The 25,093-nt window shown below is 35.0% G+C and overlaps 1 protein-coding gene across 7 annotated transcripts in view; it reads right to left on the bottom strand.

Moving 5' to 3' along the window:
- The window catches only part of PTPRD (protein tyrosine phosphatase receptor type D), a 1,172,279-nt gene that overhangs the window by 433,615 nt on the left and 713,571 nt on the right, over positions 1-25,093 (bottom strand). For all 7 annotated transcript variants that reach the window (XM_054517855.1, XM_036402900.2, XM_036402899.2 and 4 more), the window contains one exon: positions 14,551-14,594. The gene's annotated coding sequence lies outside the window, so the exon portion shown is untranslated. The remainder of the gene's footprint in view (positions 1-14,550; positions 14,595-25,093) is intronic.

Raw genomic sequence — 25,093 nt, forward strand, 5'->3', positions numbered from 1 at the left:
TTCCCCAGAGCTCAGTACCAGCTTAGTCCAGTTTAGTGTCTTAATTTACTGATCATTTGGGCAAGGGGCTTTAGTGACCCCTCAGTCAGTTTGCAGGTGATACCAAGCTGATTAGAAATACTGATCTGCTGGGGGTTGTACAGGTATATAGACTGAAAAAGAATCTGAAGGATTCTGAAATCCTGAAGGATTTCAGGCTGAAGGAATCTGTAGGAATCTGAAAAGGCTGCATCAAGGAACCATGGTCAGTTGAATGAAGTTTAGAATCATAGACTCAGAGAAAGGTTATGGTTAGAAGCGATCTCACAGATCATGTGGTTCTAAGACTTCTGCAATGGGCAGGGACAGCTTCCACTAGACCGGCTTGCTCAAAGCCCCATCCAGCCTGGTCTTGAGCACCTCCAGGGAGAGAGAGTCCACAACCTCTCTAGGCAACCCTGTTTCAGTTTCCTTTCCATCCTCACAGTAAAGAATTTTTTCTTATGCTCTAAGCTGAAACTACTCTCCTTCAGCTTGAGGCCATTCCCCCTTGTCTTGTGACTACAAGCTCTTTTGGAAGGTTCTCTCCACTTTTCTCATAAACCCCCTTTAGGTAGTGGAAAGCTTCTAAAGTTGTCCCCAAAGCCTTTTCTTCTCCAGGCTAAATTGCCCCAACTCTCTCAACCTTTCTTCTTAGAAGAGGTGTTCCAGCTTTGTGGTCAAATTAGTACCTCTCTTCTGGACTTGTTCCAACAGGTAATGTTTTCCTTGTGTTGGGGGCCCCAGAGCTGGACACAATACTCCTAGAAGGATCTCACAAAAGCAGTGCAGAAAGGTAGAATCACCACTCTCAGTTTGCTTGTCATGGTTCTTGGCTCTTGGCTTTCTGGGATGTGAGTACACACTGTTGGCTCATGTTGAGCTCCTTGTCAACAAATACCCTCAAGTCCTTCTTCTCAGGGCTGCTCTATCCATTTTCTGCCCAGTCTGTACTTGTGCTTGGGATTTCCTTGATGGAGGTGCAGCACCTTGTCCTTGCTGAACTTCTGAGGGTCACACAGGCCCATCTCTCAATCCTGTCAAGGTCCTGTCAAAGATGGCAACCTGGCCCTTGGTGTTGACCTCACCAAACAGCTTTGTGTCATCAGCAAACTTGCTGAGGATGCACTGAATTCCATTGTCCATGTTGCACGAAAGATGTTAAAAAGTGCTGGTCTCAATATAGACCCCTGAGGACTCACCAACTGGATATCAGTCATTGACTAAAACTCTTCAAATGTGATCATTCAACCAATTTTTTTATCCCCTGAGTGGTCCATCTGTCAAGTCCATGTCTCTCCCATTTAGAGACAAGGTTGAGACATGGAACACTGTAATGATTTGTACTCTTCAGGTAGATGGCTTTTGTTACACCTCTGTCCACCACTGCTGTAAGAAATGGTGGCCATAGAAGGCCACCAAATTTGTCAGTTATGATTTGCCTTGTGAAGATATCTTGCCTCAGTCATCTCCTTGTTTTTCTTGTGTCTTAGCATAGTCTCCCAAAGGATCTCCTCTGTGATCTTGCCCGACACTGAGATGAGACAGACTGGCCTCTAGTTTCATGGGTCTTCCTTATTTTCCTTTTTAAAAATGGGTATTATATTTCTCCTTTTCCAGTCAGTGGGAATTTCACTGCAATGCCAAGACTTCTCAAATATGATGGCACAGTGGCATAGCCACTTCCTCAACCAGTTCCCTCTGGAGTCATAGATGTATCTCCTTAGGTCTCATGAACTTTGCAACTTCAGATTCCTTAAACAGTCTCCCAGCCCAGTCTTCTCCTACAGTGGATGGTTCTTCATTCCCCTAGTCCCCTCCTTTCACCTTCCACATATGGGTGGTGTGGCTGGAGCACTTGCTGGTGAAGACTGTGGTAAAAAAGGTGTTGAGTGCCTTGGCCTCTGTGTCCTGGGTAACCAGGTCTCCTTCAGTGATCTTGAAAGGAACCATGTTCAATACATTCATCAAGACCAAGTGCTGGGTTCTGCTGCTGGGCCACAACAATCCCAGGAGGTTGGGGGCAGAGTGGCTGGAAACGTGCTGAGTGGAAAAAGACCGGAGCATGTTTATCACCCATGGCTGAACCTGAGCCAGTTTATGCCCAGCTGGGAAGGAGGACCAACGGCATCCTAGTTTGTACTAGGAATATTGTGGCCAGCAGGACCAGGGTGGTGATTGTCACTTTGTGCTTGGCAATGGTGAGGCTGCACCTCAAGTGCTGCATCCCATTTTCTCACCACAAGAAAAACACTGCATTTCTGGACCACGTCCAGAGAAGGGCAATGAAGCTAGTGTACTACGTAAAGGCTCAGAACATTATTGGCTCTAATAAAGTTCTGTGAGGAGTAAGTGAGGAGTGATTTAGCCTGGAGAAAAGAATACCCTTATTGCTCTTCACATCTACCTCAAAGGAGGTTGTAGTGAGGAGGAGGTCAGTCTTACCTCACAAGAAACGAGTGATAGAAGAAGAGAAAATGGCCTCAAGTTGTGTCAGAGGAGCTTTAGATTAGATACATATTAGGAAAAATTTCTTCACAAAAAGGATTGTCAAACATTGGAACAGGATGCTCAGGAGACTAGTTGAGTCTCCATCCCTCAAAATACTTAAAATATATGTAGATGTAACACTTATGGGTATGTTTTAATGGTGGTGTTGGCAGTGCTAGATTATTGGTTGAAATAATGATCACAGAAGTCTTTTCAACCCTAAGCTTTGCTATGACTCTGTGGTAGGATTTAGAACATGTGGGGCTGACTGAATATAGGAATAAGCCCATACTCACAATAGCAGCTGATTCTTTTGAATTTGCTGTAGTTTATACCATGCTAAAGCCTTGCTGTTGGTGGGGTTTTTTTCTTTCTCATTTTTTCTCATTGAAAGGAACTTGGAAGAAAAATGTGAGAAGAACATGTCATTCATTAGAAAAAAAGTTGTTGGTTTAAAGAAAACATCATGTTCCACTGGTTTTAATGCATTAACTTTGTTTTAAATTGCCATAAAATTATTCATTCTGCAAGTTTTTCACTTTGTCAATCCCAGAAAAATTACAGAAAACAATTCAATGTCTTAATAATGTATGTACTACATAAAGGCTCAGAACATTATTGGCTCTAATGAAAGAATAACTAATGAAATATAACTCCTTGATTTTTGAGGGAAGCTAAAGTAGAAAAGCTAAAAGACTGTTAGAAAGAGAAATGACCTTTGGTTTTAAGAACATGTAATTCTGTTTGTTTTAAAAGAATACAAATGCATCATTTTTCACTTTTTGGGTATTTATCTTGCCCTTTAAAGGCCAGCTGGAGAGTGGAGCTAAAGTTCAAGCCTAAAATGAAATCTGAGTATCCAATATGAACCACACTTTCCCCTTGGCATTGATTTTGAAACAGAAAAGATTAGGAAGCAACAACAACAACCAAAATCATCTGTACCTATTGCCAGTATAAAGAAACAATAGGTCACAATATGCACACACACACACACACACATACACACACACACACACATGCATGCACATGTATTTAACAGGCCATGAATGTAGACTTGAAGCTTCTTACTACCTTCTGATTCCCACAGAGATAATTGGAAGACTGAGTATTGGGATGTTCATCACATAAAAGACAATATTGAAAAGTGTTCTGGTAGTTCTATCAGCTGTCTAAGTAAATGCAATGGAAGATATAGAAACCCATATTTTTCTCCTCCTCCCTCACTTGCTGTCTCAAGACAGTTCTGCCACAACAAGCTAATCTTACAAGCAAAAGCTGTTTAAGAAATATCCCACTCCTAATTTCTAAACAAAACAAAAAAATTCATTATGTATACTCTATCAGGTAATTGTTAATAAAAATATTATTAGGAAAATCTGGGAATATTTTTGAGGAAATCAGAAAATTACTTCCTGGAGCTCAGCAGACTCTAGTCATATCTTGACTTTCTGCTTTCAAATATAAGACGTTCAGATATTTCTCAACATACTGCTTGAATTTCTCTTTTAAAAACATGCTTTGAAGAAGAGTTCCTAACTTAGCTTGGGAAAAAAAATTCTTGGATGTATTTTATATTTAATCTTCAAAATGTGCTAACTTCTTGTGTTTCATGAAGTATTTTGAAATAGTAGCAGCAATAAGACAATTATATGTACTCCTAAGAATAAATAGCATGCTGACATACTCTAAAATGGAATATATGTACCTGAAAATTAAGAATAGTTAGTACTGAATAATCAGAGAAGCAATTCCTTTAGGAGATGAAATTGTTTTCTGCAGCACAGTTATGAGACACTATGCTGATATGGATTACCAAATTAAAAAAAAATATATGATAAAGACTGTAATTCTGAAAATATTTTTTAAATGAAGTTATAATTTTAAAAATACAGTGTTTAGGCAGGAAATATCATTCACATACATATGAATGAGCAAATGCTATGCAATTTTAAAATTCCATCTAGTTCTACAAACTGTTTAACTGTTTGGACACGTGGAAAAAACTCAAACCCAAAAATTAGTTATACATCACTTAAGACTATTCCAATTTCAATGCTTATTTAATTTGGCATATGTACCAAATTATAATTATCAATTGTAATGCAATGTTGAGATATAATTTCTGCTGTGGTGCAGCATTTATTAAGCACTTGGACAAGGAACCTTTGCTACTCTAAGAAATGAGCTGCTCACACTGTAGCAATCATGACACCTGCATCTGCTTCACCCGTCCAAATGCGGCCATAGCAGCACCAGGGAGCACAGGAGGTGCACAGAAGCCAGCTCTCATCTAGAAACAGTGTGCCTCTGCTAGCAAGGCACAGCCTGTAAGCTAAAAAGCGCTGGCACTTTTCAGAGCTGAGTAGCTCAGGGGCAATCCTGCCTGAACATGCTATTCTGCTTCCATAGCCAAGCAAGTTCACCAGTGTGTCTCTGCACTGTGCCCTGTGATGGATGCTTCTGCCAGTACAGGTATCTCTGACACTGTGACCCTCTGGGCACGGTAAACATGCCACCATTTTTGAGGGGGCTTCACTGCAAAATAATTGCGCATTTATTTGAAGATGAGTAATTACCTCTTTCAAGAAAGAAGTGTGTTTCATAATCATAACCTGGCATCCAAAGTTTTTATTCATTCATATCAACACTGGCATACATTTAAGGTTCAGCATCTGTAACTAAGTTTAAAGAACTGGTTTTACCACCATCCTATATCCTTTTTCCTAAAATTATATGTTGTATGTGAAGTGTAATACCTGTCATGGAATTGAGACATTGAACATGAAGTAATCCTTCAAGTTCTTTCCTGAAACCCTTGCACTAATGTTAGGTTTGCTGTGAATCTAGAAGGTCTGAATTCCCTATTAGATAAAATTGTTGCAGGTAAATGCTTTTAAAAAAAATCAGGATATGGGGAAAAAGCTTAAAGAATTGGACACTTCTTTTATGGAAGATATTTTACAGAAAATCTATTAGAGATCCAGATTGAATTAAACAAAAGCAAGCAAGCTTGGTCCACTCAGTTTAGTACTTATGTATGTAATTGTAATTAGGCACACACATTGCTCTCAGACACATTTAATCAGTCTTTTAATGATCGATGCAAACAGTACAGTATTTCTTTAACTTCAGGGAAGTCTTCTGACATACTAACATCAATAATTAGAGGAGGTTAGAGCACAGGAAGTATTCCATATGACAGGAAGACATGCATAATTTATGGTGTAATACTATTGTAGATGTAGTACTCCAAATTGTGTGTGGATGATAACCATACTAAGCTTGTATGGCTCTTCTGTTGCTAATATTAAGGTTGTGATTGTTTAGGAACTGAGGGTCATGCTTTTATTAAAAAAATGAGTGACTGCCTTTCTTCTAATCATATATGTGAATTGTTCCTTTGTTTTTCATGGACATTCACTTTCCTGTAAATAGAAAGCTTTTAGCTAAAATGTAAAATCATAATGAGAGTCAGAGATTAGAATTGGGAATGATACTGTCTTGCTAATTTTGAGGCTAAAACAAGTCACATATAACGGACCTAATACCTGACCACTGTCCTTTGGAGATCAATACATAAAAATCTGCATTTTAAAATTAGTCACAGAAACCAAGTAAAAAGAAATTCTATCTGCATCAGAAGAAAAAAATTAGTCTTACTGCCATTAATGGAAGAACTACATGTTTCCAGTGATATGGACATGTCCATCTCTTTCTGTATATGTTCTGAAATAGTGTAATTAAAAAGAAGTTAACAGGAAAAAGGGAAGAAAGGGAAGGCATAGGTAATGACAGAAGAAGCTGCTTGTAAATGTGCATTAAATCTGGTCAACATTTTTTTCCCCTGTGGCTCATAATTCAGTTTCAGGCAGCATTCCCAACAGTAATGCTAAACAGGATGTGGTCCTGAGTGGCACCAGGAGAACAACCATGATGTCATGAAATCACTGCTGCTTTGATTGTTCCTCATTGATTCACTAAAAGACTAATACACCTGAGCCTCAAAGCCAAGCTGTGCAGCACAAGGGATGAAGAGGTTAGTGTATTTCTGATCTCTCCTCGCAAGAAGTTAAAACAAAGAGCATGAGATCAACACAGCATAGCACATAAGATTCTAGCTAATTGATTCTGAAATAATGCTAGACGTGAGAAAACCAGCTGTCCTCCTTTTTGGCCCCTCTGAAGCCAAACAAACCCAATTCCTGAAGTTTCACACCAGCAAGTTTTATTGAAATCCATCTTGAAACTGTTTTGGTTCCTTCCCTTCACTATTTACACTTCTGACCATTAAAAAGAAAACCACAGACACTAAAGAAAATACCCACTAATTTTTGTTCTTTGTTCGATTTTGATCGTTAATCTCTGCTTCCTTTTATATCAAGATTATATCTTGCCAATTGTATTTTTCTGAGTGGTGTTGATCCTCTAAATGCATTTATAAATAGTACATTTATTCAGTATGTATGTAAAGGATTTATTGATGTCTCAGCCTTTATTTTAATTAGTTTAATAAGCTATTACCTTTTAGTCTTATTGAAGAGAGAGAATTTCTCCATTTTCCTGTATATGTTAAAGACTCTTTGACTCTTTAATCTACTTCCTTTTTTTAGTCCACATGTTTATGTCATAATGGACAAAAAATCTTAGCAGAAAATTGCACTTTGAAGGAATTGCTGGTTTATCTGAGTTACATACTTTAGAGGATAACTAATCCTAGTCCAGAGAAAGGAACATGTTTCATCTATCTTGCACTAAAATATTCCAAAACATGTTTAGAGATAGAATTTATGGATAGAGATTCATGAAGTGAAATGGAGCGTTGGTTTTCCCAGTAGTTGATCCTATAGTGAAATTTTTTTCAGTAAAAATTAACTGGTGCTCCATAGGAGCACTTTACACAATTTTTCGCACATTCAGAGTGAAAAATCAGAATGTAATGCTTAGATTTGAATCTTTAGAAGGCACTTTTTGTTGTTTAAGTACTTCCTAGCTCCTTTTGAAAACATTTAACCTGATCCATACCAGCAACATTAACCTTTTCATGTTTACGGGATTTCAGAATACACTCTACATAAATCATACATAAATCCCTGCCCTTTTCTTCAATTAATTAGGTGCCATTTTTTTTTGTCCAGAAAAAATATAAGACCCTAAAAAGGGTGAATAGGTCTTCTTCTCTTGTTGCTTGGTTTCATATTGTAGGGTTGGCAATTCTTCTCTCCTACATCAAGCAGACACTGTTAAATTGTTATGAAGAAATATTTAGTGATGAACTGCTCTTGAATGTACTGCTCTTGTATTGTGCTTCAGTGAACATTTTATCTCCTACAAAACTGGGACAAAATGGTTACAGGAAGAAAAAAAGAATAGAAATCTGCATGAATAAATAGTGAAATCAGCACTAAATATATTATTAAGCAGTCTAATAATTATTGGTTTGGTAGCTGAGAAAAAGTCAGATGAACTAATGTATGTGATTACAGCAGGATAAAAAAATAATCCAATAGCAGCATCCAACTAGGGGGAACAATAAACTAAAACTTTAGGCATGTTATTAAGATGCACAGTGCCCACAGCAAGAGAACAGGACTTGCAACACTAATTGCTGGTGTCTAGACCATAATTTGGCTTTTAGTCCTTACAAGTTTAATCCATCCAAAAAAAAGAAAATTTTAAATTAATGACAGGTTTAATAAAACTGGTATGGAATCAGTCCCAAACATGTTTAGATTCACAGCTTCAGCTAATTTTGCCTCATGTAAACAAAAAGGGAACATGTCAGTTTATTTCAAACCACTGGAAACTGTGTATTTTGTTTTTTCATTACACCATCAGTGCTGAAGCAGTCCTTAAATGGAGCATGAATTCAATTCGCCCTCAGTTAAAGTATCTCCAGGTCTACTTTAGTGCTTTTAGGCAGTTAATATATGATAGAACTCAAATCCTGATATTCACTACAATAAAAGTTACACGTTCCTACTTGAAGGAAAAGTAGGGAAATTCTCATCCCACTGTGAATTCAGTGCTACTTCTATGCAAGGAGGAAGGATTCACACTGAATTTAAATGTGGGCCAGGAGCACAGTCTCTTCCTTGGCTGTGTGGTCATATATTCAGAATGTAGTAATGAGAGTTAAAATGGCTGAAGACACAAGTTCCTGGTGCCTTTGTGCAGATTAGACATGAAAAGGGGTTAAGTAAATGATTGCATGCTACACTACAGGGAGTATGCCTTAACGGGCTAATCAATAACAGAGGAAAGCACAAAACTTGCAGTTTGTTTTTATTCTTGTGTACTTATTTGTATTTCAATTGACTTAGTGGTCTTTACCAACGAATGTTGAGCATGATAAATCATAAGACATTCCTTTTTAATGTATGAGTCTGAAGTAATTTCCTCCTCAGTTTCTAAGAGATAAAACAGCCTCCTGTGAATTTCAAGAAAAGAGACAACATCCTTTCTGTAGGATGGTGGTACATTTCAGAGAGCCTTTTTAAATACTGGATTTCCATTAACAATCTAGCTGATGACAGAGGGAATAAACTATTGTGACCTTTCATGTTTACAAAATTTTACTGTTATATTTTAAAGCAATAATGATATTTTGGTTCCTCTTATTCTAGCAATCGGTGAAAAGCTTTTGTAATTTCATTCTAGGATAGTAAAGTTAGTTCAAATTACACACAACAGTGTAAGAATTCTTTTAAAAGGTTCATAATTCCAACTTATTTTATACAGAAATGTTTGTACTGTTTTTATATGTAAAGGTAATTCACTTGAAAACTCTTACAAATATTTTTATCTGAACTGGAAATATATCCTTTCTTGGCATTCCCAACTATTGTTTTCTTTTTTTTTAGTAACACCTATAATAAGTTGTTCCCTCTGATCCAATAGAATTAGAATAAAAAAATTGTCTGTCTGGGAAAAAGTCATTACTCATCATTCCACAATTTTTTAGGTCATCATCAAATGTTATCCTTATATGCAAAAAAAATCCCCTATATAGCTCTTGCTACTTCATGAACACATGGTAGGTATAAAATTACAGAAGCTACTTGAAGAGATTTTTCTCTTTGGTAGCTGTTAGATAGCCCAGTTCTGTAATCTTGGGAGCCTAATAATTTCTCTAATAAATATTATCCATTTTATCTATGAGCTTCTTTAATGTAGATTTGAGTGTGAAAGTAGTAAGTAAATTATATCAAATTATAAGTTTGATTCTGCCTTCTTAAATATTTGATGACAGGTTTATGTCTCAGTGAGTTGCAACAACCACTTACCTATTCTCAAAAATATTAACTTTTTTCCAAGCCAAAAAGATCCCTTATGACTCATTGGGGTTGAAAAAGTCACGCCCATTTCCTTTATCACTGTCCTGAGGTGTAAGAGCTTTTAAGCTGAAAATATTCTAAATAGAGCTCCTGAATATATCTTTTCCAATAATGGTTTCACTTAATGGCTTTTCATTAATGTATAAAATGAAAAAAATATTTAATCTGCATGAAATAAGATAAACCTTGCTTTGTTATTTATTTTATTAATATTTGTTAAGGATGTACTACAGTATTGAATAATATAGTTTTCTTCTGAATATTGTTGATATAACTTGGCAAAAAAGAATGATTTAATTTAATAGAAAGATTGGATGATCTTTTCAATTCCAATTTTCAGTGTTTCACTTTATATAGGGGACAGCATTTTATTATGCATGGGGCAGAGTTTCATATGATGAGAGTTTCATCAGTCATTTTATGGCTAAATAGTGTTGGTAAAGGTAAGTTTGAACTAGAAGTCTACAGGGCTCAGAAATCTAATTAATTCTACACAATCTTAACTCAAGAAGTAACCAGAAGAGATTAGTCTTGATCAGTAACCTACTAAATATTTTACATCATTTCTAACGTCTTCACAAGATAGATAACTAAGAAAGCTGGAAGAATCATATTTACTGTGACACCCTAGTAACATATGTTTTAAACACTGAAACTTCTGATTCATTAAATGGTGCTTTTTTACTATTCATTCCTTTTACCTTTATATATATATATATATATATATATATAGAGTTGTGTGTATGTTAATAGATACTATTTTGTTCTGGAACAATTAGAACTTTTGTAAGTAGAAATAATTCAATGCATAGTAAAAAAAATAAAAAATCCCACTTAAACAACTATCTTTGTTTGCTAATTCATGCACAGGCCAGACTTCCTATAGTGTTCTTATGATTTATAGTTTTTATTGACTAAACTTCAATGAAGTCTAAATCTAGATTTCAACCAGATAGGATAGAATTCCTCTCACCATACTATTTGCATAGTAATTTTGCTTGGATTCAGGAAAGACAAAAATTTCCTAGAAACCTGTCAGTTTTTATAAGATACATGACTCAATGTTTTAAGTGACTTCATGGCTGCAACAGAAGTATGAAAGGCTTCATGTGTAGCAGGAAAATGAAAATGCGTTACCTGGGAATAAAAATTCCCTGAAATTTCACTAATGCTTTGTGAAGAAATTTAAAACGTGCTTTCGAAAGACTGAACATTTTTTTGTCATGAAGGATCCCAAAACAAATGACTCCATAAGCATTATTTATGGATCTTTTTGAAATAAATAATTAGCTAATGAGATTTCAACTGACAAATATAGTTGGTTATAGATTATTTTATATACTTTTCATAAGACTTCTGCCTTGGAAATACCAATATGTTTGTAGGATATATGGTTTGCCTTCCCTTCTACAGAGTTCAGACTTTGAGTATGCCCTCCCTTCCAGGTTTCTGTTATAACATTGTTACACAATATATCTGTGTAATCAAAGATTGCTGCACTTTACACATCTCATTGTCCTTTGATCTTCAAAATCCGATTCTTCCTATACAATATGCACTCTACTGTAATAAATAAATGCCTACTCTCAAGGGGAGCCACGTAGAAATAGCTACTTCTGGAATTAACAGAGGGTCTTGAAGAATAAATAGTAAGTTGTCATGACACTGAATTTAAGTTTACTGCACTGACATAAGTGTTGTTAAATTTTTTTCAATAATGTTGTTTAATTGGACTTAAAAATGAAATGTAAAAAAAAATATTTGTAAATATGTTTCCTTTCAATATTAAGCTACAAACCATCTTTCTCTGTGGATCTTGCTCTTGTAAAAACATGTTGTCCTACATTGCCCTGCAGACTGTTTAATAATGAAGCTTCAGTTACAGTCTATAAATGTTTCTAAGCAACCACAACCCACTTTAAATATGCTAGTCAATTAGCTCTAGACACCCTGTTTCAGTCTTTGTCTCTGTTATTTCTTTCTGGCTTGAAACGTAAAAGACAGAGAGATAGAGGGAATATTTTAAAATAATACCTTGTACTGATCAAGGGTGATGCTGTTAAGTAGCACTTCTGCAGATAAACGCAGACCTTGGGCAGCGCCTGTCCAGGAGTATAGTGATATGTGTGCCCATCAATCCCTTATCAACATATAAGCCAGAAAGAACAGAAACTTATCTGGCTAATGCCAATACGGAAAATAAAAATAAAAAAGAATGATAGGTGTTGATGACTGTGGGAAGAATAGCTTCTCCCAAGCTTCTCCCATGTTACCCACTGTTTTCATTCTATGTTTTTTAATATTTACTTCTTTCCACATTAAAAAAAACAAGCCAAGCAAAAAAAAAAAAAAAAAAAAGAAAAAACATGTGAGTCTCCCGCTCAAAAAAAAACCCCAATTCATAAGAGAAGAATTTAAATAATTATTTTTCTATTAAACATAGTACCAGTTGAATTTTGAGCACGGAGGTATTTCTTAGTTGAATTGCCTGATCCCATTAATCTGTTATCTTTATTTTTATCTTGTCGTAATCATAAATTCCAGTTTTTTCCTAGAAGCACAACAACCTTTCTTACTTGGTAGGTTCAGTTTTCCTTATTATCCTTAATTCTTTTCATTCAGTATTATTGTCTGTAAACATCTTAGTGAGGAATATCTGAGAAGAAAATTCTGGCTTAATTTCACTAAGTCTCTTATGGTTTAGAATATCTCCCTCCACTGAGGCTGGTACAGAACATAGTTTGTATTTGCTGGGATTATGCAACATGATTTACCTAAGCAGAGATGAATTCTGCTGGAACTTCATACCTAACAACAAGTTTTTTTCTGGACTTCTGGTATTGTCACTGTCATTTAACACAAGACTGAGACTGAAATAAACCATAAAAAATCCATAAAAACAGGGAGGCTAGAGAGAGGTTAAGGTGTGTGTCTGGTAACTTATTTAACTCTCTACCTATATTTTTGTGTTGCGTATCATATTCTATAAGCAGTAGCATAAAAGCAATAATGGTCAAATTTATAATGCAATAGCACCCCTGGGGTATCAAGGAGCTAATAAAGGAAATTTTGGGAAATGTAAGAACAGTACAATTTTATAGTATTACTACCCTTAGGCATGTATTCACATGACTGCTCCTTAGGGAGTTTCTTGAAGCTAGAGGGATTATCGATGTATTTACATATTCATGGGATTTTTCTTCCTTGAGACTATGGCATATTTTTAATCCCAAATAACTTTCTGCAAGAAGTTTCAGATTTTCTCTACAAGCTGCATTTATTCTTAACTTTACTTCCATTTTTTCAGACTTTGAAAAATTTTATTTTTTATTTTTTATTACAGTTTTAGTACTGTAATAAAATATGAGTGATTGGTTTCTTCTTTTACTTTTTACACCCCAGACATTATTTCTATAAACTTCTCTATGGTTTCCTCACTTTATGTCTCTTCCAGATTAAAGCATGTTAGATATGTAGTCCTTACTCACATTAACTGACTTACTATTTTTGATCCTTCATTTTTATCACACTCCTCATCTTGCCCTCTTTTTCATGTTGCTTTATTTACTTTAAAAATGAGCTATCTAACTCAGGATGAAAAATAATCACTTTCAAATTATGAGTGCTTGTGATATTAGGACTGCTTTTCTCAAGACATATAAATTCAAGTTTCCTGCATGCTGAATTTCACCTGACTATTACTCATTCACAGAATCATCTTAGTATTCTTCTATATTTACCCACATATAATTAATTGTTCTCTAAATAGCTTAATAATCCCAGGTACATAAGTGGTATTATTCCTGCTAGCTTTTTCAGCTTTTCTGTCACAGTTTTAGATTTAATAGGTTAAGGTGTGAAACTTGAAGATTACCCGTGATTACAGAAATAATTGAGCTTTTATAATGTGACCAACACCACCATATTTCCTACATTGTCATACATATATTTTATAGTCTATAGAATGAAATATAAATTGCCAAACTTCCTGTACACATATAAAATAATCACAAATTTTCTGTGATATTTTACTTGTCATAAATCATTTATCACTGGGGACTGACATACTTCAGCTTATGCCCTACCTTACTCATTAAAAAGAGAGGTCAGGTCATATGTACCTATCAAACATATTACCTTATACAAAGTAGGTAGAAAGAGTAATAAAAGCTTGGCACCCCTTTCTCATATAGCTATACCTTGCAGAATATTTACAACAATCAGTGTATTGCTGTCCAGTCTTACTCAGCCTTTATAGGTAAGTATTATTCCTGGTACAAAGGCCAGTGTGAGATAGTACACAAAACAGAAGGCTAGAAATGCACAGTACCCTTTTTAGTTGCAATGTAAATCATTCAATGCATTTACTAAATTTCCATTTAATTCATAGCACAATTTAGCAATCATGCTGAAGCAACCAGACTTTTTTTCCAAAACTGCAAAATCTGATCTATGATCTTACTCTCACACCTTAGGAGGTATCTATGTATTTAATACATAGTCTACTGATTCAATAATTATGTTCTATTTTATGACTAGGAAAAATTTGAATTTCAAACAGGATACACTTTCCAAGATTTAATAAAAATTGCTAATTAGAAAGATATTTGTGGTTTATAACAGGAAATCCAAAACAAAAGAATTTGTAGGCCTTACAGGAAAAAGACTATGACGATTTAGAAAGTGAGTAGATGTGAAATCTTACTTTGAACCTTTGTAGATTTTTCTGCTGTCCACTGAGTTCCTCACCTAAGGAAAACAAATAGGCAAAGTAAAACTTTGTGAAATGAATAATAAATTATGTAGTTAGAGAATTTATACTAAAATTTGTCATAAGCAAGTTTATTTTTTATTAATTTTGAATCCAAGTGAAGAGAACATTCTGTACATTGAGTACTTAATCTCTAATAGAAAAAGATTTCTATGCAATTAAAAAGTACACATACTTTCTTAGGTTTCATTCTATATAACAGTAAATCCATATAATACAAAAGGCAAATTATGACTTATAAAAAAATAAACTCAATCTTCTTCAGTGGACTGAAATAGATATTCACTTTCATTGTGGGAATAGAAACAGACATAGTATTTATAGAATCATGCGCTATGTTTAGATTTTTGAATGCAATCAAGAAATATTTTCAATTTCAAATTAAGAAAATGAAAACACAAGAACCCAATTCAATACTTAGCTAATGTGATGAAAAACTTACAGACACTCCCTCTAAGTGGTCTAAAGGCAGCTCGCAAATGGAATTGCCTCTCAAAATGTGCTGCACTTTTCTAGTAAGCAAAACTATTTGCTTCCAAGGGATCTAACAATGATAGAGGATTTGTCAAGTTCAAGGCAGTGGCAGAATGTCTTCAACTTAAATTTGTGTTCTGTAATTCTACCTGAAGATTTTAAAACTAATATTCTGTGGCTTAATTAATTGAAAAACACCCACAGAAACATTATTTGTGATGGAGAAATAGAAAAGGATTTTTGTGTGGGTCATGGTTTAGGGATGATGCTGCCCAATTTGATGTCCCCACCAAGACTCTTCCAAACTAGATACCACTTGCTTGTTCCCCCTCTCCCTCCCATTTCCCCCTCCAGCTTGGAGTTGAGGATTGGAAGCACTAAAAGTGAAGATCATTAGTTGAGATAAGAATAGTTTACTAGAAACAGCAGTGAGAAAAAACAAAAAGCAACAACAATCATATTAATAAAAGAAGTATACAAAAGAGAGAGTGATTCACATGCAAAAGTGCTCACAATGGACCTGGAAACAAGGAACAATGGCAGATGATGCCACTACGGTGGTTTTTGACAGGAAGCCACACCCTTATTGGAAGCCAGACAGAGGCCTATCCCTCCATGCACAAAACTAGGGCAATGAGTTCGCAAATAGCACAGACGGGGTCTTCTGTTAATAAGAAATCTTTCCTTGGTTATGTTTTCCACAGCAGAGGATTTACTCATCCTCAGTTTTCTACCAAAATTTTTATCGTTATCTTAGTCAGTCTTAAAAGAACCTGGGTAGAGAGAAGAACTGTCACTTTAACAGTGATTTTGCTGAACATACCTCTGAGGCAACCCAAATTTTTTAAACTACTTATCTATTTCATGTAATTTACATAGAAACCAGCAGTTAATGGTTTTCCTTGGCAAACACACACATATTCCAGATTAGAATATTAAAAAATTAAAGTAATATGATAGGAACCTGGTTAGTGTATGTTGAAGCCTGTGGAGAGAAGTGAAACTGATGTTGTGTTCTTGCAGAAGGCCTCTTTATGTACACTACAAGGCGATCAGATCTTCCTGCCTTCTCTGGCTACCTCTACTCTCCCATCTTACAGGAATGGAGGATGGGCTGGTTTAGGTATACGTCATCCTCCTGGACCTTGTGCTGGAACCTTGCCCATTGCTGGGAAACAGAGGGTAGATCCTATGTACAACATGCTGACTTATCTATCCCATATTGTGCCCACAAAAAAGAAGAATGAGCAGAAGAAATATGGTTAAAGCTGATTTTAATTCAGTTTACAGGACTACAGCAGGAGACACAAAAATGGAAGGAAGGTAATTCAAATCTAAGCATTTGTTCTCTGTGCAGCAGATGCCTCAGGGCCCAAGAGAAGACACTGCAACAATCAACACGTTTTTTTGTTCTGTTTTTCCCTTTGTACTTTCATTTTTGATGGAGGCGTCTGTGCCAGGCCAAGCTTGATAGAACAGCTTCACTGTTTGTTCATTTTAATCTGGCCCTGATTCTTGCTCTGGTTCATAGATCCTGAAGATAATCTGATTTTATGTCTCCACAGTACTTTTACTGTATTTTTGAAGACATCCAAGGGAACAATATTCTAAACTGGTACTAACAATTTATTATGATATATTTTATTCTCTTATACTTGGGAATTTTTTGTTGTTGTTGTTTGTCATTTGTGTTTGTTTTTTTTTTAATTTCATGAAAAGGCACTGGGAAGTGACCTTAGAGACAGAACATGTAAAAGTTACTCTTCACAAAATATTGTTTGCAAGAGTGAAAAAAGCTCTTTTGGGAATGGGGAAACTGTGACTTTGTAGAGATGAGAAGAGTAAAAAAGTTAATACCACATCTAAGTAAATGATTGGTTTGTTGTTTTTTTTTTTGTATATCATCTATTCAGGAAGCATGTCAGCATGACTCTGGATTTCAATGCAGTTTCCACCCTCTTACCAAATACTTCTAGGAGATTTGTAGCAAGATGTATAATAAACAGTACTTCCCATTTAAAGCTAAAAGAGAGGTTTTTACTCTAGGTGCTCCTTTCTTCAGTAATTTCAGCAAAAGAGACAAAAATGTCAACCCTCCAAATACCTCCTTTTCTTTAACCTAAAGGGAGAATTTTGAAAATTCTTAGATGAATGAATAATTTTTCACATGTGAATAGTCAAAGTGAAGTTCTACTGACAGGGTAAAAGACATAAATTATCCATGATTTAGCTCCTTCAGTAAGCATTGAATGCAAGTGACCAACTAAGTGTTAAATATATTGAGCAAAGGAATGTCACTGTGCTCTAAGGCAATTTAGGACATGTATTTCCAAAAACATAACAATAAATAAAACAAGTGTATTTTAAGAAAGCTTCAGAGGAAAGGCATATTTTTAGAAAAGTAAATTACATATGCTACTGTTGAATAAATAAAGTATCTAATGGACAATCAGCGGGTACAACCTTTATTGTACTTGAGAGATGAAATGTAATTAAGATAAATGAAGAATTGTCTGCTACTGGAAAGTTTTCTGTTCCATTTGTAAGAATATTTTTAAAACATCATTTCAGGTCTTCCTGAGGACTTCCGCTGCTAAAGAGATAGGGTTTTGAATTTGCCCTTTGTATGTCAACTTCATATGAAGTTCTTCCAGTGAATCATATAATGGTTTCTGTTTCTCATTCTTCAGTCTTTGCTTTCCCTTCTTCTCATATTTCAACAATTCCCTCCCTCTCTCTAGTCAGAGGAACCACCACTTAGAAATTCTTTGTTGGCTTTAGAGCAGACTGGTGTTTCCATCACTTTCCTTTTTGAATTTTTTTTAATTAGTTTTTTTTATTTTATTTCTTTTTGTTTTCCCTTATTTTAAGCCAGACACTGTCTTCAGTATCAAGGTACCTGTCTTCTTTACAGACCTCCTAACCCACTTTTCTTGGTACATCTTTCAATGACAATCTTTCACAGAAAAGCCAGATTCCCTGAATCTTTATTATTTTTTATTTTATTTATAAATTAAAAAGCCTAAATATGCAGTTTCTATTCAAGCAATAACTTACACAGAAGCACTGCAACAAAGTCTGCAGCCTAGTACCAGTATTAGTTTTATCAGTTACAGCTCCACTGCTTTCAGTGGTATTGCACCTTTTGCCTGTTGGTCTACATATCAGTAAAATGTTTCCTCTGAGACAAAAGTAAGGAATATAGGAACATATTTTTATTTTTCATAATAGGTGATCAAGCAGCTGGCTTTTTTTTTGTATTTCGGCAGAAGAAACAGCTTACTTAATGCAAATGTACAATTACACTGAGGGCTAGTACAGGATGAGTGTGCCGCATATTTGGAACACAGTCTTTCTCAACAGTGATGCTATGAAACATTTATGAACACTGAAGTCTATACACATCAGCAAGCCTGCTAAAATTGAAAAGAGCTCCTTACTCATGCAAAAATAAGCAGATGCTTAAGTGTTTGCAGGAACAAGTTTTAATTTCTCTCCATGGGTATTGGAGAGATCCTCTGCTCAGGGATGAACTTCAGTCAATAAAATGATTAACAACAGTAACACACACTGCAAGGAAGTGTATTCACTCCAGAAAAATTAATTTAAGTAGTGTTAGCTGGGGTCCGATCTGTGACTTGTAAAACCTTAAGTCTCTTGAGATATATTGCATTTTAGAAGAATGTCTGCAAATATTCTACAGCAATGACTCATTTTCCTTTCTTGTGTAGGACATGTCAAGACTTTTCCACGTAATAAAGGTCACTATTTTGTTCATTTCCTCAAAAAAAAATGTATTGTCCATGTTTTCCTTTTAAAAGGAAAGGAAATAATCTCTATTTACTTCTACATTTTCTTATCATGCTATTTTCTCTGACTAATTTCCAGTGTTTTGATCTACCCCAAGTCTGGCTATTAGAAATCTCAGAACTATTTTTGAATATTCTTCCTAATTTGCAAAATTATTTGTAACTGAAGACACATGCATAAATAAATCTGTATCCTGATTTATTAGTCTATTTGACATTGCCATATTCATGATATCAGCATTTCAATATTTCATTTTGACTTTGCAAACTCATTAAATGCTTTTAAAAATCTGAATTACAATATTCACCATTCTTCTGTTAGCGTAGAGAAGTCATAGGATTGGTTCCAAATTTACTGAATGCCATGGATGAATTTTCCTGAGCCCCATTATGTGGTTTGAATCAGTCCATTTACTAGCACCAGAAATTAATTTAAAATATGATTTTTATTTCATACCTATTCCAGAAACCCCTGTATAAATAATAGCTTTACAATTGTTCTGTTATGAACGCCTGAATCCTTTTTACCTGTTTTTCCCCAAGGGAATAAACTGGTTACTCATCCAATATAACTTCTTTCTAACATATTCTTAAAAGATAAATTAATCACATTAAATTTTTAATGTGGCCTCTCATTTCTGTATGTGGTGCTTGAACATCTCTGCCATTTCTATTTCTTATGATAAAATACTATTTTATTGTGTCTTAACTTGTCTTTACAGCCAAAGAAGGGATTAAAAGATACCTTTTGCTCATTTCTCATGAAAAAATTGTTATGGAAAATGTTTATTTTTGGTATTCTGAAGCTAAAATAAATGTAAAGGGCTTACAAAAAGAACAAAGGTACTAGTGGATTCTGTGGTAATAAGACATACTAAACTCTGACTTTGATTTCTTCATTAAGAATTCCAGTGTTAGGTTTCACAATATATTGAACAGTTCTGTTGATTATCTAAAGTTTGTGAAATCTGAAGATATATTTATATGTGTTCATAATTTTACATGCTGCTATGAGATATATATTTGCTGTTTCATCTGGAAAACTTAATGTAGTAACATGATGTTAGGACATAACCAGGTATATTAAAATTTACACAGAACTCTAAAAATTTTCACAGAACTGCCTTTCTAGAAATCACATTCTTGTCTGATACACTAACAGAATTTTCATGCCTCTGCCTCAAAAAGAATAGCACATGAAGAGAATACGAGTAACTGAAAGATAATAATATGGATAATAGACAATTTATTTCACCACATTTTGTCATATATTTTCTTGTTCAAGCAAGAGAGATTTTTAGGTTTTGAGTTGGTTTGGGGTTTTGTTTTAGTGTTGGTGGTTTTTTGTTTGTTTTTGTTTTGTTGTTGTTATTGTTTTTCATTGTGCTTATTGTTGCTTGGAGGCTATTTTATAATCCAGAGGACCTTGTTTTTAATAAGCTGAAATTGAGTTTAGTTAAGTGGAAATACACCATGGGAAGTGAAGAAATTTCAAAACATGCCCATGACAACAATAAGAAATGTCCTCTGTGTCTAGTTGCTGAGGCAGAAAGGATATATAGAAATAATTGTATATGCAGAAAAAATGTATACCTTTATAATGTGCACATTGTATAAAAGAAGATCATTTGCAGTTAAGATTTGGAACAGATCAGTGCTTCACGATGACATAAGATAAATAATATTACTTAGTGTGTGGGCAAGTCCTAAGTCGCAACATTAAAGACTGATCAGCAAAACAACCAGAAAAGTCATTGTGTTTGTGGGTCAGATTACTTATATCCCTAAAATCTCAAGCTTCCTCTGAGCATTTAAAATTATTTTGTTGCTTAAAAACCCATATGGAGACTAGAAAGACTGTGTAAACAAAATTCAATACTAAAAATTGAAAAAGGGACAAAGTTCATTTCCAATGCAGCCCATTAAACTGCTGGGGGAAGAGGGAAGGAGGCAGGGGAAGAGAGGAACAGATAGTTTGTTATTGCAATTGAATAAGGAAACACATAGTAAAAATTAGAAGACACAAATAGAACTAGCAAGCTTTGTGATCATTCACATTGCTTCCCTTTTCTTCTCCCTTTTTGTCACTTGAATTCTATGATATGCACAAATATATTTTAACTTAATCAATCTCCTCAAGATTGCAAAGTGGGATAATACTCCTTTAATTATTCACACATGGAGTCCAGAAAGCTCTTTAAATAGAAAAGTGAGAAATTTAACTACTTCAATATAGTGAGATACTGTAGAAAACAAAATTTATATGATATGCTAACACTTAGAGGAACCACTGCCAGACAATAATCCCCACAAGATCTGCTACACTACAGATCCAATAACAGCCAAAGTGGATATTTATCATAAGATACCTACCATGACTTTACTGATACTTCTCTACCAATGGGTAAGTAAATGGAATACATATGAATGGGGATAAAATAGCAGTGGAGCCTTTCTACTTCCTTCAGGGACAAATTATTTTCCCCTCAAATATTCCAGTAGAGGAATATGTAGGCCCTTATTATCAAAACAATATAAAGTCTTGCTTAAACAGGATACAAGAAGTTTGATGGATGAACACAATGATTTTTGTACATTTATAGTACTAATAAAAATTTCTGAAATAGCAGTTATATACTAGTATATATAAAGAAGTAGAAGAATAAAATTAAATTACAGCTGTACTGTCTTAATTTTCATGGCTTTTAAGCCATGAAATACTGCGTAGATTTAGAGCACTGCTGTGCAATATTGAATTCTGCCATTTATCTTAAACTAGAAATAAGTGAAACACTGAATATCATTAAAGTTAATAAGGGAATCATATTAGTTGTTCTCAAGAGGTAATTTTGAACAGAAAAAAAAAACAACCCAAAGTTTATATTCCGAGTTGCTAGGGAATTAAATGAACTGGTTGCCAAGGTGAAATAATATATGAAAATTCGTGACATACATTATCCAAAGGTTTCTGTAGTCTGATCTTCCATTTTGGCTCAATGTTACCAGTAGTTTGAATACAGACATACTGTTGCTAAGGACTGATGCTGTTGCCAGGTGAAAATGGCCGATATTGACCTGCTACAAATATCTAAATAAGTTGATAGAAGTGTGCTGATAAAAGATAGGAGAAACATGTCTTGGAAAATTGGATGATCTATTATTTCTTATCCATGACATAACAGTGAAGTGACTTTTCTTATTCTTTGTGCACATGAACTCTAACCTACAAAAGTATCAGTAAAGTACCCAACAATAATGATGATATTATTAAATGAACATTGTGTTCTATAGAATATAAATCTTAATCAGGCATTCAGTGTAACCTATAAAATTGTTACTGAGGGGATGTAACTGAAGTCAGATAGTGTGTAATTCAGACTAGCAAAGACATATAATCATTGTTTCTGGATCATGGATTCTTTCAAGCCATTCTTTCTTCTTAAATGTTATGAAATTTGAGCACCATTATCTCAAAGCAGCTAAGAATATGCTTGAAGTAAAATGATGAAATAGATACTTTGAATGAAAATGAACAGGTGCTTTAGTTGCTGTATGTCACATAGGTAACAGGGAGCTTTTTAAAATGCTGGCTAAATTGCAGTCTAATGCCTTTCTGGCAATTTGCATAGTATTGCCAATAATATTTTGTAGTATAATATTGCTTGTAAAATCTTAGTCATTTCAGGGAGCAGCTCCGTGTTTATCAATCATATAAAGAAAAGAGATCAGCAGAAGCTGTCAGATAGAAATATCCACACAGGAGTGCTTGAGCAACAGTTACAGTATCCTGTCTTGGTAAAGACAACTACAGTACACTACATACATATAATTCTAGCTTTCATTTGTCAGTATTAAGTACAGAGCACTGACCCTGACCTACATTACACTACAGAAAAATGGATTGTATTTGATGAAATTACACATTTTGAGAAAATAGTTTACACAAGGGTAATGTGTAAGTGGCAAAGTCACAGTGTTCAGCCACAGTTTTCTCCCTCTTCAGGACTCTTCCTAAAAGACATTTAACCATCTTCTACATCTTTCAAGGCAGATTTGTTCTTGCTTTTGCCAGACTTTAAAAGAGACTTGTAAAAAGTCACTTAAGAGTAGGATCTTTACAAACATCTGTTTGTTGTTCTACCCAAACTCAGAAGTAACTCTTGAAGTCACAAAAGCTAAGAAAGCACATGACTGCTCTTCTATTGTGCAAGTTTCTGTCTGTATGCTTAGCTTTGACTGACACATCATTTCTTCTCTGGACCCCAATCTATTTTCTGCCTCACTAAACTTACAAAACTCTGCATAAATTGTTCTTTTCAGCTTGTTCTGTAATCCTATGAATACACAGTCTTCCTGTTCATCCCTTCAGTCACTAAGTGCCAGCTGTTGGGTCCTGGAAACAGTTTTATTTATGTGAAATAAAAAAGTGGGGAAAAAAAAAAGTATTTGAACAGAAAGCTATGAAAACAACAAGAACATGCTGAAATATTCAATCAGAATGTTTGAGTAAAGCAAAAGAAATTATTATGGCTTCCATCAATCAACATATAAACAAACTTAGACTAGATAAGTTTTACATGGAAAGATAAAACTCTGAGTGATTTCAGTCTATAAACTAATCCCTTTTTGATTGTTCTCTTGAGCATGAAACAGAGGTCATGCTGAGAAATTAAAAAAACCCCACCTCTGTGGAATGAACTTAAATTAATTATCTGGATATATTCTGCCATATTGCATCTGTCAAAAATGTCCTTCTTTTTAACGGGAAACACACAACACCCCATGCGTGCCCCCATCATATTTTCACAAGTTATAAAGCATGTGTGCATTTTCGGTAATTGGAATGGGAGTATTTCTATATTTTATTCAAAGGCTATTAATATGTACACATAGAATTAACACCGAGTAACTCATTATAGGAATTACAATGGCTTCCAGGAGGCACTGCCTCCAAAGTGATAGAGAGAGAGAGAGAAAGAGAGACGAAGCTGGTCTTTATGGAGATGCAATGGGAAAGAGGTTCATCTTCACATGGATCTGTGCTCCCCCTGCAGAACTTTGACGTTGCATGAATACCTATGATATGGAAGGGAATGACACTACTGGGTAGTGGTGCATTAATATCCTTACTGATGAGCCACATACTCCTTGCTCTTTTCTGTAAGAAAGACAGCAGGTCTTTGCAACATACACAGCAGGAATGGTATCTCCTGTCAAAATTCTTTACATTTGAAGATTTTGCATAGGTCGAGAACACATTAGAAATGATAGATCTCTTTTGAGAGTCTGTCATGTGGTATCTGTTTTGGTAAGAAACAATATTATTGACAGTACTGTCTTGTACAAAAGGTGTCACCTTTCTTGTTCGCTCAGCTTGTTTTCCCCACATAACAACTCTGAAGTGGAGAAGAGTGGTCCACATCTCACCTCACTATGTGTTGTCCAGCCCCTGCTATCTGCTGATTGGGGTAAAGAAAACTTGCTGACCTTTTTTATGTATAGTATGTGAAACCTCAGACTTCTTCCCTATCACTACTTGTGTTTGACCTGTCACTGCTTTTCAAGACCAGAGAAGTAGCAAATCTGGTATGGCTTAAAGGGTAGCCTGATTCTTTAGAAGATCCACTTTTTCCTCGCTAGTTTTCTTGGAAACAACTGATTCTGAGCAAAGAACAGAAGTGGTGCATGTAGCTAAGGAGACTGGAGAATCCAGAAAGACTTCTGAATTGCTAGGAGGAAGTGGGTACTTGTTTTGGAGACCTAGGGAGTTACACATGTCCAAACACAAGTCACATTTACAGTGTCATATGCAAAGATTTCCCCACTGCTAATAAACTGGACCACTTCAGGTAACATCTTGAAATTCTGGTAACATCTGGAGTCTGTGTTAGGCCTTCTGTGTTGACTTTTAGAGGTCACTAGCCTGCTTATGAGTGAGGGAGAAGCACTGGTTTAAACTCAAAATAGTTGTAACTTACCATGAGAAAAATAAACTAATTTAAACAGAGCACTCCTGCTGTGTTCTATCTTTCATCTCTGTGCCATCATACATTATGCCTTTGTGTTATCTAAAAGGAGGCCTGATTCAAATTAAAAGTTCTGCAGTAACTCATTGTGGTTGGTTGTTGTGCTAACAGTAACATTGCAATATAAGAGTTATAAATAACAATATTGCAATGAATACAGAAGTCTGC

Source organism: Molothrus ater, chromosome Z (genome assembly GCF_012460135.2).
Source record: "Molothrus ater isolate BHLD 08-10-18 breed brown headed cowbird chromosome Z, BPBGC_Mater_1.1, whole genome shotgun sequence".
NCBI lineage: Eukaryota > Metazoa > Chordata > Aves > Passeriformes > Icteridae > Molothrus > Molothrus ater.